Raw genomic sequence first — 15,304 nt, 5'->3', positions numbered from 1 at the left:
CTGGGCCTCCCAAAGTGCTGGGATTACAGGCGTGAGCCACTGCGCCCGGCCTAACAGTTGATCTTTTCTGTTGTTGTTTTTATTGATATCACTATCCTAAGGGATGCAAGGTGATATCTCTTCGTGGTTGTGAAGCTACTAAGACTTAGTCACCTTTTGTTCTGGTCCTCCAAAAAGCAGATGCTAAGATGGGTTTAAACACACAGGGATTTCATTAGGACAAATGCCTGTGATAGAAAACCAGGAGGGACTAGTCGGAGGCTGAGGGAGCTCCAGGCGGGGGAGAGGGAAATAAGTTTTCTGTAGAGTTGTCTCAAGAGGCAGACCACAGGTGGATGCAATTCTGTCCCAAAGTGAAGGCAATAAGGGAGGAAGCGTGGGTAGAGGCATCCTAGACTGCCATTCAGTCTAAAGAAAGTTCAGCAGGTGTGTTGGGGAGTCCCTGAACCAGTGGCACCTATCACAGGAATCCAGCATCTCCAGGAACAGGGCTGCTGTGGGTTGCCTGCCGCACTCAGTCAAACCAAGAAGCAGCCTGTGGGAAGTGTGGCTGGTACAAAAACAGTGATAGATTTCATGGCAGCCTCTGGGTCGGGTATGGTTAATCACTCTCCTTGTAGTTGCACTTATCATGGCTGCACACCTGTGTCACATGGGGGGACTATTTAAGGTGTTGTGGGCTTATTTTCTTTTTTGGTAATCTGTATATATTCAAAGCTAGTTAGCAGACATCTGAAACATACTAAGTGCTCAACAATTATTTGTAAACAAAAGATTGCACTCCTGGCTTCAATGTGTCTCCTAAATGTTTTCACCCACTTAAAGAGTGGTAACCTTTTTATCTCTAAAAACACATGTATGATACTGTGTTTATTTGTTTGTTTTTTGAGACAGAGTCTTGCTTTGTCAATCAGGCTGGAGGGCAGTGCATGGCTCACTGCAGCCTCAACATTCCAGACTCAAGCAATCCTCCTACTTCAGCCTCCTGAGTAGCTGGGACTACAGACATGCACAACCACACATGGTTAATTTTTTTAATTTTTGTAGAGATGAGATCTCACTACGTTGCCCAGGCTAGTCTTGAACTCCTGGGCTCAAGCGATTCTCTCGCATGAGCCTCCCAAAGTGCCTGTGAACCACTGTGCCTGGCCATATGATACTTTTGTTTTCCCCCAAAAGCATATGCTACCATATACTCTAAGGTGTTTTCCTTTCTGTGTGATTGCTGAAGAAGACAGCTGTTTAACAATGGAACACTTTCTATCTAACTAGCTGTCCTCCTTAGTCAGAAATGTGGAGGATTTTAGTTTTCTTTTTGCATAATCATCAGAAAATCCTCACCCAATATTGTTTGACTTGGGATTCAAATCCAAGACTATTGGAATCCTCCAGCTTGAACAGTCTGTCTCTCTCCTTGCAACCCACCTCCAGAAGCTGGTATTTGTATCTAAGGAGAGGATGTATATGAAGAGTCTTGCTCGTGGCAAACTCCTACAAAGGATTTTGTTACTGTGAAGAAGAGGGTAGTCTTATGTTGATGTTGAACCTAGATGCTGAACCTGAACATTCAGAATTTTCTTGAGCCCCAAGGTAGTACTGCACATCTCACAGAAAAGTTGATGAGGAAAGGTGTTCTGTTTTGTGTTCTTCCCCCACTAATTCATATGTCAAAGGAAGTCTCTTGCCCTCCCAAAAGCACCCCACTCCTCTCTAAGGAGAATCGCCCAGTCCTTTCCTGAGTCCACACAGGGGAGGTGATAGCATTGCTTTCATGGAAATTACGAAGTGCAGGCTGGGTGCGGTGGCTCGCGCCTGTAATCCCAGGACTTTGGGAGGCTGAGGCAGGTGGATCACCTGAGGTCGGGAGTTTGAGATCAGCCTGACCAACATGGTGAAACCCCCGTCTCTACTAAAAATGCAAAAATTAGCCAGGCGTGGTGGACAGGTGCCTATAATCCCAGTTGCTCAGGAGGCTGAGGCAGGAGAATCACTTGAACCCAGGAGGTGGAGGTTCCAGTGAGCCGAGATTGCGCCACTGCACTCCAACCTGGGCGACAAGAGCGAGATTCCATCTCAAAACAAAACAAAAAAAATTACAAAGTGCAAATTTTTTTAAATCTTCACCTTAATACTTTTTTATTTTGTTTTATTTTGAATGATCAGCCTTTGTGACCCCCCTTTTTTGTCCCCCAACTTGAGATGTATGAAAGCCTTCTGTCTCCCTGGGAGTGGCTGGAGGCAGCCAGGGCTTGCCTGTGCACTGACTTGGACCAGTTGAATAAAAGTGCACACTTTAAAAAAAATCATATGTCAAATTCACATGTCACTAATTCATATGTCCAACTCCTAACTCCAGTACCTGAGAATGTGACCTTCTTTGGCAACAGCATTGTTGCAGGCATAATTTGTTAACTGAAATGAGGTGATACTGGAGTAGGGTGGCCCCTAATCCAGTATGACTGGTGTTCTTATAAAAGGGAGATTTGGGGCCGGGCGCAGTGGCTCAAGCCTGTAATCCCAGCACTTTGGGAGGCCGAGGTGGGCGGATCACGAGGTCAGGAGATCGAGACCATCCTGGCTAACATGGTGAAACCCCGTCTCTACTAAAAATACCAAAAAAAAAAAAAAATTAGCCGGGCATGGTGGCGGACGCCTATAGTCCCAGCTACTCGGGAGGCTGAGGCAGGAGAATGGCGTGAACTCAGGAGATGGAGCTTGCAGTAAGCTGAGATCGGGCCACTGCACTCCAGCCTGGGTGACAGAGTGAGACTCCATCTAAAAAAAAATTAAATAAATAAATAAATAAAATAAAAGGGAGATTTGGACACAGGCATGCACACAGGGAGAATGCCATGTGAAGATGAAATTGTGATGATGCTTCTACAAGTCAAGAAACAGCAAAGGTTACCACACAACTGCCAGGAGCAAGGGGAGGGGCATGGAACAGATTCTTCTTTACAGCCCTCTGAAGAAACCAACCCTGTCAACACCTTGATCTTGTACTTCTAGTCTCCAGAGTTGCCAGACAATAAATTTCTGTTGTTTAAGGCACTCAGGTAGCAGTACAGTCATGCATCCCTTAAGAGTGGGGATATTTTCTTTCTTTCTTTCTCTCTTTCTTCTTTCTTTCCTTCCTTCCTTTTTTTTTTTTCCGACAGAGTTTTGCTCTCATTGCCCAGGCTGGAGTGCAATGGCGAGATGTTGGCTCACTGCAACCTCAGACTCCTGGGTTCAAGTGATTCTCCTTCCTCAACCTCCCAAGTAGCTAGGATTACAGGCATGCACCACCACACTCTGCTAATTTTGTATTTTTAGTAGAGATGTGGTTTCACCATGTTGGTCAGGCTGGTCTCAAACTCCTGACCTCAGGCGATCCATCCACCTCGGCCTCCCAAAGTGCTGGGATTACAGGCATGAGCCACGGTGCCTGGCCAAGAGTGGGGATATTTTCTGAGAAATGCATCGTTAGGCAATCCTGTCATTCACGCATCATAGAGCGCACTTACACAAACCTAGGTGATAGAGCCTACTATACACCTAGGCTATATGGCATAGCCTGTTGCTCCTAGGCTACAAACCTGGACAGCATGTTACCATACTGAATTATGTGCGCAAGTGTAACACAATGGTAAGTATTTGTGTATTTAAACCTATCTAAACATACAAAAGGGACAGTCAAAACACAGTATTATAAACTTACAGGCATTGTATATGGGGATCATCGTTGAGCAAAACCTTATTATGTGGCACATGACTATCTTTTGTCACAGCAGCCTGAGAAAACTCATATAGAAGGAGAGGAAGAAACCAGATTAACATGATAAGCACATGGGATATTTGCTTTTTAAGGGGGTCTATCCCACTATATGATTGCATTGCAGAAAATGATGTTACTAGGAAAAAAATAGTTGCTTATGGGGAGATTATTCTATGTGGCAATACACAAATGTTTTCAAACAGCTGGTACCTTGTAAAAGGAGGCTCCTGTAAACAGGATATTCCTGTTGGCATGGGACTGCATATTTGTTTTTTAAAAAAAAAAAGTGCCCTGTTTCTGCAACAGTCAACCCATAGAAACGAGGAAATATAACTCGAGAAATTAGAAACCACATGCATCATAGAAAATCCCCTGAACATGAAGTGTAGACAAGGCCAGCCGAAGAGTGACAAAAAATGTCTGGCAAACATAGAAGCTTGCCCTTTGAAATGTTTGACATTTTCCTGGAAAAGTCACAGTCAGGTACATTTAAAAGGAAAAAGCACAGAACATCAACGCTGGAAAGGGGCTTAATCTAATCCATCTAATGAATTTAACTGGTTGAGAAAACTGAGGCCCAGAGAGGGGAAGGGATTTGTCCAAGGTCATACAGCAGTAAATGGCTGCTGGGAGTCCTGAACCCAGCTTTTCTTTCTTTTTCTTTCTTTTTTTTTTTTTTTTTTTTGAGACGGAGTCTTGCTCTGTTGCCGAGGCTGGAGTGCAGTGGCGCTATCTCGGCTCACTGCAAGCTCTGCCTCCCAGGTTCATGCCATTCTCCTGCCTCAGCCTCCCGTGTAGCTGGGACTACAGGTGCTCGCCACCACACCCGGCTAATTTTTTTTTTTTTTTGTATTTTTAGTAGAGATGGGGTTTCACCGTGTTAGCCAGGATGGTGTCGATCTCCTGACCTCGTGATCCGCTCGCCTCAGCCTCCCAAAGTGCTGGGATTACAGGCATGAGCTACCGCACCTGGCCTCTTTTTTTTTTTTTTTTTGAGACAGAGTCTCGCTCTGTCACCAGACTGGAGTGCAGTGGCGCAATCTTGACTCACTGCAACCTCTGCCTCCCAGGTACAAGCGATTCTCCTGCCTCAGCCTGCCGAGTAGCTGGGACTACAGGCGCACGCCACCACACCCAGCTAAGTTTTGTATTTTTAGTAGAAATGGGGTTTCACCATGTTGGTGATGGTCTCGATCTCTTGACCTCATGATCTGCCTACCTTGGCCTCCCAGTGCCGGGATTACAGGCCTGCGCCACTGCACCTGGCCGAACTCAGCTTTTCTTACTCCAAGTCAATGAGTCCTTCCTGCCCTGCCATCCTTTCCTCTTTCATTATTTCACATCTCTCCCTTTGGCTGGTTCCTGAGTTGAGTCCATGAAAAAAAACCCTCTACCTGACAAGTTAGTTCTCACCACTATTCCTGTTGTCCCCGGGATTTTTGCAGGGCTGGCTTTATGCTGTCTTCAACTGGCCTGCGAGTGTCTGAGAATTATTCAGCTTTATGTCAGGGAAGCCGATGGTCAGGATGACATTCTTCTTTACTGCCTGATGTATCATGGGAAAAACTGAATGCGTGGGAAAGTCCTCCCTTTCTGGCTCTCTCTGTCCCCGTGAATATTTCCAAAGAGACTCTTTCACCTTCAGTGACAAGATGGAGAAGAGGGGATTGGGAGGCAACTATCTAGCAGTATCCAGCACACATAACACAGACACTGCATACTCACACCCACCTAGACGTGCACACATGACACACACATACCCAGAACACACACCCACCCAACACACACACTGAGCACTCACAACACGTATGCCTATAGCACACGTACCCTGAAAGCACCTGAAAGAATGGGGCAGGCTCCTAAAGAATCTAGACTGTGGGGAAATGCGGAGTGCTGGAGAGAGAATGGGTTTCACCCGGGTTTGAATCTGGCTGCATCCTAACCTTGGTCTGGTTCCTGAACTTCTCTGAGCTTTGATGTGAACACCTGATTCCAAGGCTGTGAGGAGTATGTGAAGAGGTGAAGCATATAAAGTATTTGCTCCTGGGCTCACTACTTACTGCCCACTCAGTGGTGGTCCAGGTTGCCCTTTTACAGGAACTGCTGCTTATCTGAGTTTCTGATTTCTCCCTACTCCTGGGACTCTGGGTAGCATAAGATCAAGGCTAGTGGGATCTGACAGGCTAGTGGTGACAGCCTCCTAGCTAGTCTTTCGGCCTCCATTTTCTCCTCCCCACCCCACCTGTCCTCCAAAGTGATCTTGCAGAACTGCCAGTCTGTTTGTATTCTTCCCTCCACAAGAACCTCCTTTAGACGTCCTCCACTTCCAGGATCCAGTCCAAACTCCTGGGCTTGGCACATGAGTCCTCCATCATCTGGCACCTGGCAGCCCACATGCTGGAGCCTCACGGATTTGCTCATCACCCTCTGAACACCTGTTGCCTTCTCATTCCTCTGTGTCTTTGCACATCCTTTCCCCAACTTCGTGGTAGGTCCTTTCTCCTCCTCTTGATCCAGCTCAGTGGTTCTCATAGTGCAGCCCCTAGGCCAGAGAAGCAGCATCACCAGGGAGCTTGTTAGAAATGCCAATGTGGGCTGGGCGCAGTGGCTCCCGCCTGTAATCCCAGCACTATGGGAGGCTGAGACAGGCAGATCACCTGAGATCAGGAGTTTGAGACCAGCCTGGCCAACATGGTGAAACCCCATCTCCACAAAAATTAGTCTGGGTGGTGGTGGGGACCTGTAATCCCAGCCACTCAGGAAGCTGAGGCAGGAGAATCACTTGAACCTGGGAGGTGGAGGTTGCAGTGAGCCAAGGTCGCACCACTGCACTCCAGCCTGGGCGACGGAGTGAGACTCCGTCTCAAAAAAAAAAAGAAAGAAAAGAAATGCCAGTGTTGGGCCCCATCTTAAACCTACTGAATCAGAAACGCTGGGCATGGGGACCAGCCACCTGTGTTCGAACAAGCTCTCCAGGTGCTGCTGATGAGAATCACTGACTAGTGAAAGCACTCTCAACCATGCTCGGGGGTTGTTTTTTTTTACATTCTTCCCAACTCCTTGTTCCCTTTGCAGAGGTAGTTCTTCTTTCCCCAAAGCCCCTCAAAGTGTTCATAGAATTTCAAACACCCCTCATTGCACTTAGTGAGTTCTGTGCTTGTTAATGTTGTCTCTATACATTTATATTCCCACCATTAACCCAGGGAGCTTGTCACACCTGTGTCTGCTCTGATGCCCAGCATAGGACCTAAAACATGTGACAAAAGTGCCCATGAATATTAGTGTTCTGAAGATTGGCAGACCTTTGATTTGCCTATGCTTACAAAGCTCATCAAACTCTATAACCCTGGGTCAAGTTCAGTAAAGTGGGCAGACAAGGCCTCTGAGAGAGTTTATTTGTAAACTCTGCCTCTCTACCTTCCCCCCTTTCAGTCCATATCCCCCAAACCCCAAGTGCTGGAAAGTCCTTAAAATCTCATTTTTATTCAAGTGCTTTTGCAGTCTATTCCCTAATAGATCTGTGCCAGTTTTTAAAATTTTACTTTTTTTTTCTTTTTTTAAAGATGGAGTCTCACTCTGTCACCCAGGCTGGAGTGCAGTGGCGCAATCTCGGCTCACTGCCACCTCCGTCTCCCAGGTTCAAGTGATTCTCCTGCCTCAGCCTCCCAAATAGCTGGGATTACAGGCACCCGCCACCACGCCCAGCTAATTTTTTGTATATTTAGTAGAGACGAGGTTTCACTATGTTGGCCTGGCTGGTCTCAAACTCCTGACCTCGTGATCCACCCACCTTGGCCTCCCAAAGTGCTGGGATTACAGGTGTGAGCCACTGCACCCAGCCTAATTTTTGTATTTTTAGTAGAGGCGGGGTTTCACCAGTTTTTAATTGTAGTAAAATAAACGTAAAATTTACCATCATAAGTATTTTTAAGTTTCAGTAGTTTTAAGTATATTCATTCTGTGCCAGTTTTAATAGGGAAAAAGATAAAGACTTAAATTACTTGAAAACAAGTAAAACGCAATCCAAGAATATTCACCACATCTATACTGAGACTTGGAACTGCCCAAGAGGTATGCATGCTCATCTTTGAGAATAATAATAGTCACAGCTAACGTTTATTGAAAGCTCACTATATTCCAGGCACTATGCTCAATTATTTCAAACACATTTTATTTAATATTGATGTCAGCTCTAGGAGGCAAATATGATTACTAGCTCCATATTGTAGAAGGCAAAACGAACATATAGAGAAACAGAGTAGCTTGCTAATCCACAGCTGTGGATCTCTGGATTTAGATCTCAGAGCCACCGTGCTGAGGCATCTTGCCCTGCCCAGAGCCCCAGTCCCAGCACGCTGGAGATAACTACATGTGTTGAGGGCAGGGCAGTCCCTTTCGCCTTCTGGATCCATTCTTAGGTAGGTTACCTTTGCTTCTGTGAGCTATAAATGACCTATGCAACTTTCTCTCCAGCCAGGCCATTGCATTGTGATCCAGGCTCAGTCTTTGTTCTGCTTCGTGGTATCACAGTCCCTTATTTGAAACTGAACCAGGACTGGAGTCTTCAACTTTGACATCAAATTTGATACCTCAGTGGCCCAGTACTTGTTGCTTTCCTTACTGAGCCTCAGCTTTCTCATTTGTAAAGTGGGAATAATAGGCCAGGTGTGGTGGCACACACCCGTAATCCTGGCACTTTGGGAGGCCCAGGCAGGCTAATCACTTGAGCTCAGGACTCAAGACTGGCCTGGGCAACATGGCAAACACCATCTCTACAAAAAATACAAAAATTAGCTGCGCATGGTGGAGCATGCCTGTAGTCCCAGCTACTTGGGAGGCTGAGGTGGGAGAATCACCTGAGCCCAGGAGGTCAAGGCTGCAATGAACTATGATTGTGCCACTACACTCCAGCCTGGGTGACAGAGTGAGACCCTGTCTCAAAAAAAAAAAAAAAAAAAAAAAAAAAGTGGGAATAATACAAGCCCACAATCCCTGACTTAAAACTCTCTAGGCCAGGCCAGGCGCAGTGGGTCACGCCTGTAATCCCAGCACTTTGGGAAGCCAAAGTGGGCGGATCATGAGGTCAAGAGATTGAGACCATCCCGGCCAACATGGTGAAATCCCATCTCTACTAAAAATACAAAAACTAGCTGGGCATGGTGGCGCACGTCTATAGTCCCAGCTACTCGGGAGGCTGAAACAGGAGAATCACTTGAATCCAGGAGGTGGAGGTTGTAGTGAGCCAAGATCATGCCACTGCACTCTAGCCTGGCAACAAAGCCAGACTCCGTCTCAACAAAACAAAACAAAACAAAACAAAACAACAAACAAAAAACCTCTTCAGGCCAGATATGTCTCAATTCAGAATGTTTTGGATTTTAGAAAGGCAGCAAGTACATGTATATATATTACATAACACCCAACTGGAGTCTAGGGCAGCCCCCAAATATCAAACACATTACTGTTTTTCACAGCAAAAGTATTAATATTCACACTGAGTGGGATACTCGTGTTATTATAAATTAGGTTTCACCACCAAATAAGTTACAAAAGTGTTTCCACTTTTTCAGAGCTTTCAGAAACTTGGAATTGCAGAGATTATGGATTTGGACCTGCCCTCAGAGGGTTACTAGGAGGACTAAATACCTTCAAAGTACATGCAAGTACTTTTTAGTAGAGGCTATGGTCCATTGGAGGTACAGAAGGCCCTTAGTAAGAGGTCACACTCTTCTCTTCTTCCTTCCATTTCCAAATCTTACACTTTTCTCAGGCCCCTTCCACACTGTCTTCTTTGTTTATTTATTTATTTTCTTTGAGACAGCGTGTCACTCTGTTGTCCAGGCTGGAGTGCAGTGGTGTGATCATGACTCACTGCAGCCTTGACCTCCTTGGGCTCAGGTGATCCTCCCACCTCAGCCTCCCCAGTAGCTGGGACTACAGGTGTGCACCACCACACCCAGATAATTTTTGTATTTTTAGTAGAGACGGAGTTTTGTCATGCTGGGCAGGCTGGTCTCAAACTCCTGGCTTCAGGTGATCTGCCCACCTCGGCCTCCCAAAGTGCTGGGATTACAGGCATGAGCAACCATGTCCTGCCCAGACTGTTTTCTTTTTCTTTGACTTTCCTGTTTATGACCCACCTCGTCAATGTGCTCTTCCCAAACCAAGACTTGCTTTCTTTTTTTCCTTTTTTTTTTTTCCTTTTGAGATGGAGTCTCACTTTGTCGCCCAGGCTGGAGTGCAGTGGCACGATCTTGGCTCCCAAGTTCAAGCTGTTCTCTTGCTTCAGCCTCTGGAGCAGCTGGGATTACAGGTGCGCACCACCTTGCCTGGCTAGTTTTTGTATTTTTAATAGAGACGGGGTTCCACCGTGTTGACCAGGCTGGTCTCGAACTCCTAACCTCAAATGATCCCCCTGCCTCGGCCTCCCAAAGCGCTGAGATTACAGGCACGAGCAACCGCGACTGGCCAAGGCTTGCTTTCTTCATATCCTCCTAATTGGACTCTGTCCAGGGCATACCTAGTCATTTGGTTTCGTCTTGCAGCTTTGGAAATGCAGCTTGTACATTCCTTGGTGAGCTGGCTGTGCCATATCATTAGGGCTTTTGAGGTAAGCTACTCCTCAAGCTGGATGCTTTCTTGCAAAAGCGTTGTCAAACACAATCCAGGGATAGTTTTCCTACACAATCCAGGGATAGTTTTCCTAGAAAGATGAGTATGACCCCCTTCCAGTGATAGTTTTCCTAGAAAGATGAGTATGACCCCCCTCCCTACCAGAAAGCCCACCCCAAACAGCCTTCTCTTGCTAACAAGTGGCTGAGGGAGGGTGAACTAACAGGTGAGGAACCACCTGGGCCAATCTCTTACTCCTCTAGCAATCGGCCAACTCTAGGTCCCTCCAGGGTCCTCCAGTAGTCAAGCGTTGTCACACTGTTTTGGGGATGCCATTGGAAAGCACAGAAATATGGAGAGGGCAGAGGCGAGGCGTCCATTGTTGTTGCCTTTATGACGGTATTGCGCCATGGAATGAGAAAGTCCCTTCCCTGATCTAAGCCATTATTATGTGGGTCCTATTCTGGCCACAGACACCACGTGAGTAGTCAGGCCTCAGCTGTTATTTCAGCCTCAGGGGTGAAAACATCCGAACAGTGGAATCTTTTTTTGTTCCTGGCTCCAGTCTCGGAACGCACAGACTTTGGATTCACCGTAGTCTCCACCTATCCCCATATCAAGCAGATGGGCCTCCCGAGGCTCAGCTACCCGCTCTTTCCTTTGTCTCTGGCCTGCTCTGGGGGCACTTTCCCACAAGGCCTGGGACCCTGGAGAACCTAAGTCACGGCTCGAGGGAGAGTTTACTGGGTTCAGGGTGAGGCTGGTGGAAGGAACATCGTGGTGGTACGCCTGGGGTCTCCACGGGGAAGAGGACAAGGGGCACTTCCAGGAGCTTCAGCGGCAGCCAGAGCTGCAAGCCTCATCTGCGTGCGCCCCTCGTGGCGCTCGCGGGAACTGCGGGCCGACGTCCCCGGTTTCTCTCGTTGATTTCGCCGGCTCTGATGAGGCCGGAGCGGGCCTCTTCAGAGGAATGTAGACAGTTTGCACCCGAAAACCAAAACCGTGTCCAAGGGGCGGGGCCGGCCTGCTGGCATCTAGAATGGGGCCTGGCAGAGTGGGCCAGGGAGGTGGCTCCAGGCCCAGGGCCAGCCACGCTGCTTTCCCACGTGCGCAGGCGTTGGCTTCCTCTGAACCAGACTCTGGGGGGAGGGAAGAAGCCTCCGCCGGGAAGGAGAGCTGGGGGGTTTCCCTTCTGTGTGCAGCGACCTGCGCCAGGAGGCAGCGTCGCCAAAGAGCACAAGGAGAGCTTTCGCCTCTGAGATTCCAAGAACTAGCTGGGATGTTCTGAATCATTAGAATCCATTAGTTCTGACCCCTGATTTAAAACCCTCCCAAGGCTCCTAGGACCACCCACACTGGCCTGCCCAATACTAGCCACTAGGTACCTGCATGTAGCCATTGAGCACTTGAAATGTGCTGCTACCCACACCAGACTTTGAAGATTTAGTAGGAAAAAAAAAGGTAAATGTCATTAATTTTTTTTTTGTCTCTTGGCTTAATAAAACATATTAAAATTAGGCCCGGTGTGGTGACTCACACTTGTAATCCCAGCACTTTGGGAGGCTGAGGGGGGTGGATCACCTGAGGTCAGGAGTTCGAGGCCAGTCTGGCCAAAATGGTGAAACCCCGTCTCTACTAAAAAGGCAAAAATGAGCTGGGTGTGGTGGCGCATGCCTGTAATCCCAGCTACTCAGGAGGCTGAGGCAGGAGAATCACTTGAACCTGGGAGGCGGAGGTTGCAGTGAGCCCAGATCATGCCACTGTACTCCAGCCTGGGTGACAGAGCAAGACTCTGTCTCAATAAAACAAAAAATAATAATAATAAAATAAAAAATTAAACATATTAAAATTAATTTTACCAGTTTCTTTTTGTTTTTAAAATGTGCTGCTAGAAAATTTAAAATGATGCTCATGACTCACACTGTATTTGTTGGCAGAGCTATTCCAGACGTTCTCCAATGGGCCAGGCTTCATTCCTGCCTCAGGGCCTTTGCATTTGTTTTTCTCTCTGCGCGCAATGCTTTTCTTTCAGCATGACTTTCTTTTTTCTTTCTTTCCTTTTTTGTGAGACATGGTCTCACTCTGCTGCCCAAGCTGGAAGTGCAGTGGTGCAACCATGGCTCACTGCAGCCTCGAACCCCCAGGCTCAGGTGATCCTCCCACCTCAGCCTCCTGGGTAGCTGCGACTACGGGTACCTGCCACCACGCCCAGCTATTTTTTTGTATTTTTTTGTAGGGACAGGATATTGCCATGTTGCCCAGGCTGGTCTCAAACTCCTGAGCTCAAGTGAGCCACCTGCTTCGTTCTCCCAAAGTGTTAGGGTTGTAGGCATGAGCCACTGCGCCCAACCAACTTCCTTCTTTCGTATCATGCAGATCTCAACTCAAATTTCTCATACCTGGCTACTAACTAAACAGTCCCACTCCATCCCTGTTTTGTCATATTATCCAGTTTTATTGCCCTAATAGCACTTAACACTCTATATTTCTTGTCTCTCCCCGTCCCCACCCAGCCCCACTTTCGTCATCCTTAGAATGTAAGCTCCTTGAGAGCCCAGGCTTTGAACATCCTGTTCACTGTGGGCTCCCCAGTGCCCATAGTAAATATTTGTTGAATGAATGTTGAAAGTCTCCTCCAAGGGGTTGACTCCTTCAAGTACCTTTGTGACAAAGCCAAAATTCTAATCTGTGTGCTTTAAGTACACGTTCTCATGGATCCTCTGTGGTGCCTTTTCGGCTTACTAGTCCTGGCAATGGAAAAGAAAACGTGGCATACGCCTGACTGCAACAGTCTTTTGTTGGTTTGCTACTGAGCTTCAAGATTAAGGGTTTGGGCTTTGGATACAAGAGGACTCGTCTTGGTCCTGCCAGTCAGTTCTGTGAACCTGTATAGGTGGCTGTCCCTCTCAAATCCTCGCATTTGGGCAGGAGATGCTCCCTAAGCATTGATCACCTGCCCAAATGTGAGGATTTGAGTTTAGGATTTAGGTCTCTGCTAAGAGCAATTCATCCTATTTTGCACTCCAAAGCCACTTAGCTGGCATGGCAATGTCTCCATTAATCAAGTAGCTAGAGTGCTTGGGGCCAGAAGTGTCCTGGTTAATCTAACTTCCTGGCTACGGATCAATTAACTACGACATCCTTGTTAAAAATATGAAGAGTATATGAATTCATTTTCCAGCTCTAGAAGGCCACTTCATTGAACAAAATTCATGTTCTTAGAAAGTATTATAAGATGGCATTGTTATTTCCCTCCCAAAATTAAAACTGAGCACACAGGGGCTGAGTCAGAGGGACCCTTTGGGGTTTTCCAGCTGTTAAGCACAGCTGTGTAACTTTAGGCAAGGCATGGCTTTAACCCTCCAGTGTATCCATTGTCTTATGTAGGACATGGGGGAGATATTACTCTGCTTCCAGAGAAGTTGCTAGGATGAAAGGACATAACAAATATAAGGTGCTTACCATAGTGCCCTGCATGTAACAAGTGCTCAATATTTATTATTATTGTTTGCAATGTCTCTGACCACTGTGATATGACCACCCACCTAATTAAAGCAGGGCAAGTGCTGGGACAGAGCTGTCCTCTGGTTCTGGCCTGCCTCTAACACCCTCTGGGGTCCTGGGCAAGCTCCATCACTTTCTGGCCTCAGTTTTCTCTTGGGCAATATGGGGTAATCTGCTGATCTCTGATTTTCACGCAGGTGCTGAAAGTCACTGGGTTCTGGGTGCCCTGAGATCTTTTCCTCTGTTGAGCTTGACCCTGAAGGGCCAGGTCCCTTCTGTCCTGGCGAGGCTGGCCCCTTCCAGGGACCTCCCTAGGTGCTGGCTTCCAGCCCAGCCAAACTTGTCAACCAGTATGCCGGTGCAGAAGCTGCACATACTAGCCCTTGTCTAGGAAAAGCTGTCCTGCGACGCCCTCTGGAGGAAGCAGGGCTTCCTTTCCATCGCCATCACGTGCTCAGCCTGGGCCCCAAGGATTGACCCAGGCCAGAGCTGGAGAAGCAGAAAAAAAGCATCAAGCCTGCAAACGCATGCTTACTTGCAGCAGAAATAGACTAACTGCATGGGCATTTCCCTGGGATCCCTGTCTCCAGGCTTCTCTCACCCATGCCTTTCTAGGCAGCCCACATCAGCCCTTGCTTAAAACTCTCCAAGGTTTCTCATGCCAAGCTCCCTGCAGGACATCCCTGGCCCTCTGGGATGGCAGCTCACGGGCCTCTCCAGTCTCATTTCCCACTGCGACCCATTCTCCAGCACTGATTCATCAATTAGCCCATCACAGGTGTAGCTACAAGATTAGTTTTGAGACTCTCATTCTATATATTTATGTACATCCTCCAAAACTGATAAAACAAGAAGGCTGTCAAGTTGTAATTGATAAATATGTAATTAAATGTCTACAAAATGTAACATGTCAATTGTCTTTACAACTGGCCTCAACCTTAGGTAGCCATATATAGCTCATATTTCCTATGTGATGTGGGTGAATTTTAATAAGCATGGTATAGTGTGGGGGTGGGGCCTTGGAAAACAACAGTGCCTGGGGCCTCTAAGGTCTAAAGTCGTCCCTGCCCTTCACAACCTCTGCTTTAGCGATCCTGAAACACTGGCTGTTCCTCCCACAGACTCTGCTTTCCCTAGATTCCAGGCCTTTGCACCTGCAGTTCGCCTGTTCTGAATGTCCTCTCTTTCCTCCTCTCCCTGCACTCCCTCCCCCTTGCCTGGCTGAGTCCTGTGACAGACATTTCAGGAGCCACTTTGGAAGCTTTTTCTTTTCTTCTTCTTTTTTTTTTTTTTTTATTTGAGACGGAGTTTCACTCTTGATATCCAGGCTAGAGTCCGGTGGCACAATCTCAGCTCACTGCAACCTCCACCTCCCGGATTCAAGCGATTCTCCTGCCTCAGCCTCCCGAGGAGCTGGGATTACAGGCATGC

At 47.3% G+C, this 15,304-nt stretch overlaps 1 long non-coding RNA gene across 2 annotated transcripts in view; it reads left to right on the top strand.

The window, feature by feature from the left end:
* Positions 1-3,530: 3,530 nt before the first annotated feature.
* LOC129047979 (uncharacterized) overlaps positions 3,531-15,304 on the top strand; it is a 68,491-nt gene continuing 56,717 nt past the window's right edge. For both annotated transcript variants that reach the window (XR_008509930.2, XR_008509929.2), the window contains exon 1: positions 3,531-3,628. This is a non-coding gene — a long non-coding RNA (uncharacterized LOC129047979). The remainder of the gene's footprint in view (positions 3,629-15,304) is intronic.

The sequence above is a fragment of the Pongo abelii genome, chromosome 13 (genome assembly GCF_028885655.2).
Source record: "Pongo abelii isolate AG06213 chromosome 13, NHGRI_mPonAbe1-v2.0_pri, whole genome shotgun sequence".
NCBI lineage: Eukaryota > Metazoa > Chordata > Mammalia > Primates > Hominidae > Pongo > Pongo abelii.
The sequence above is the reverse complement of the archived record's forward strand: the minus strand, read 5'-3'. Positions and strand labels throughout refer to the sequence as shown.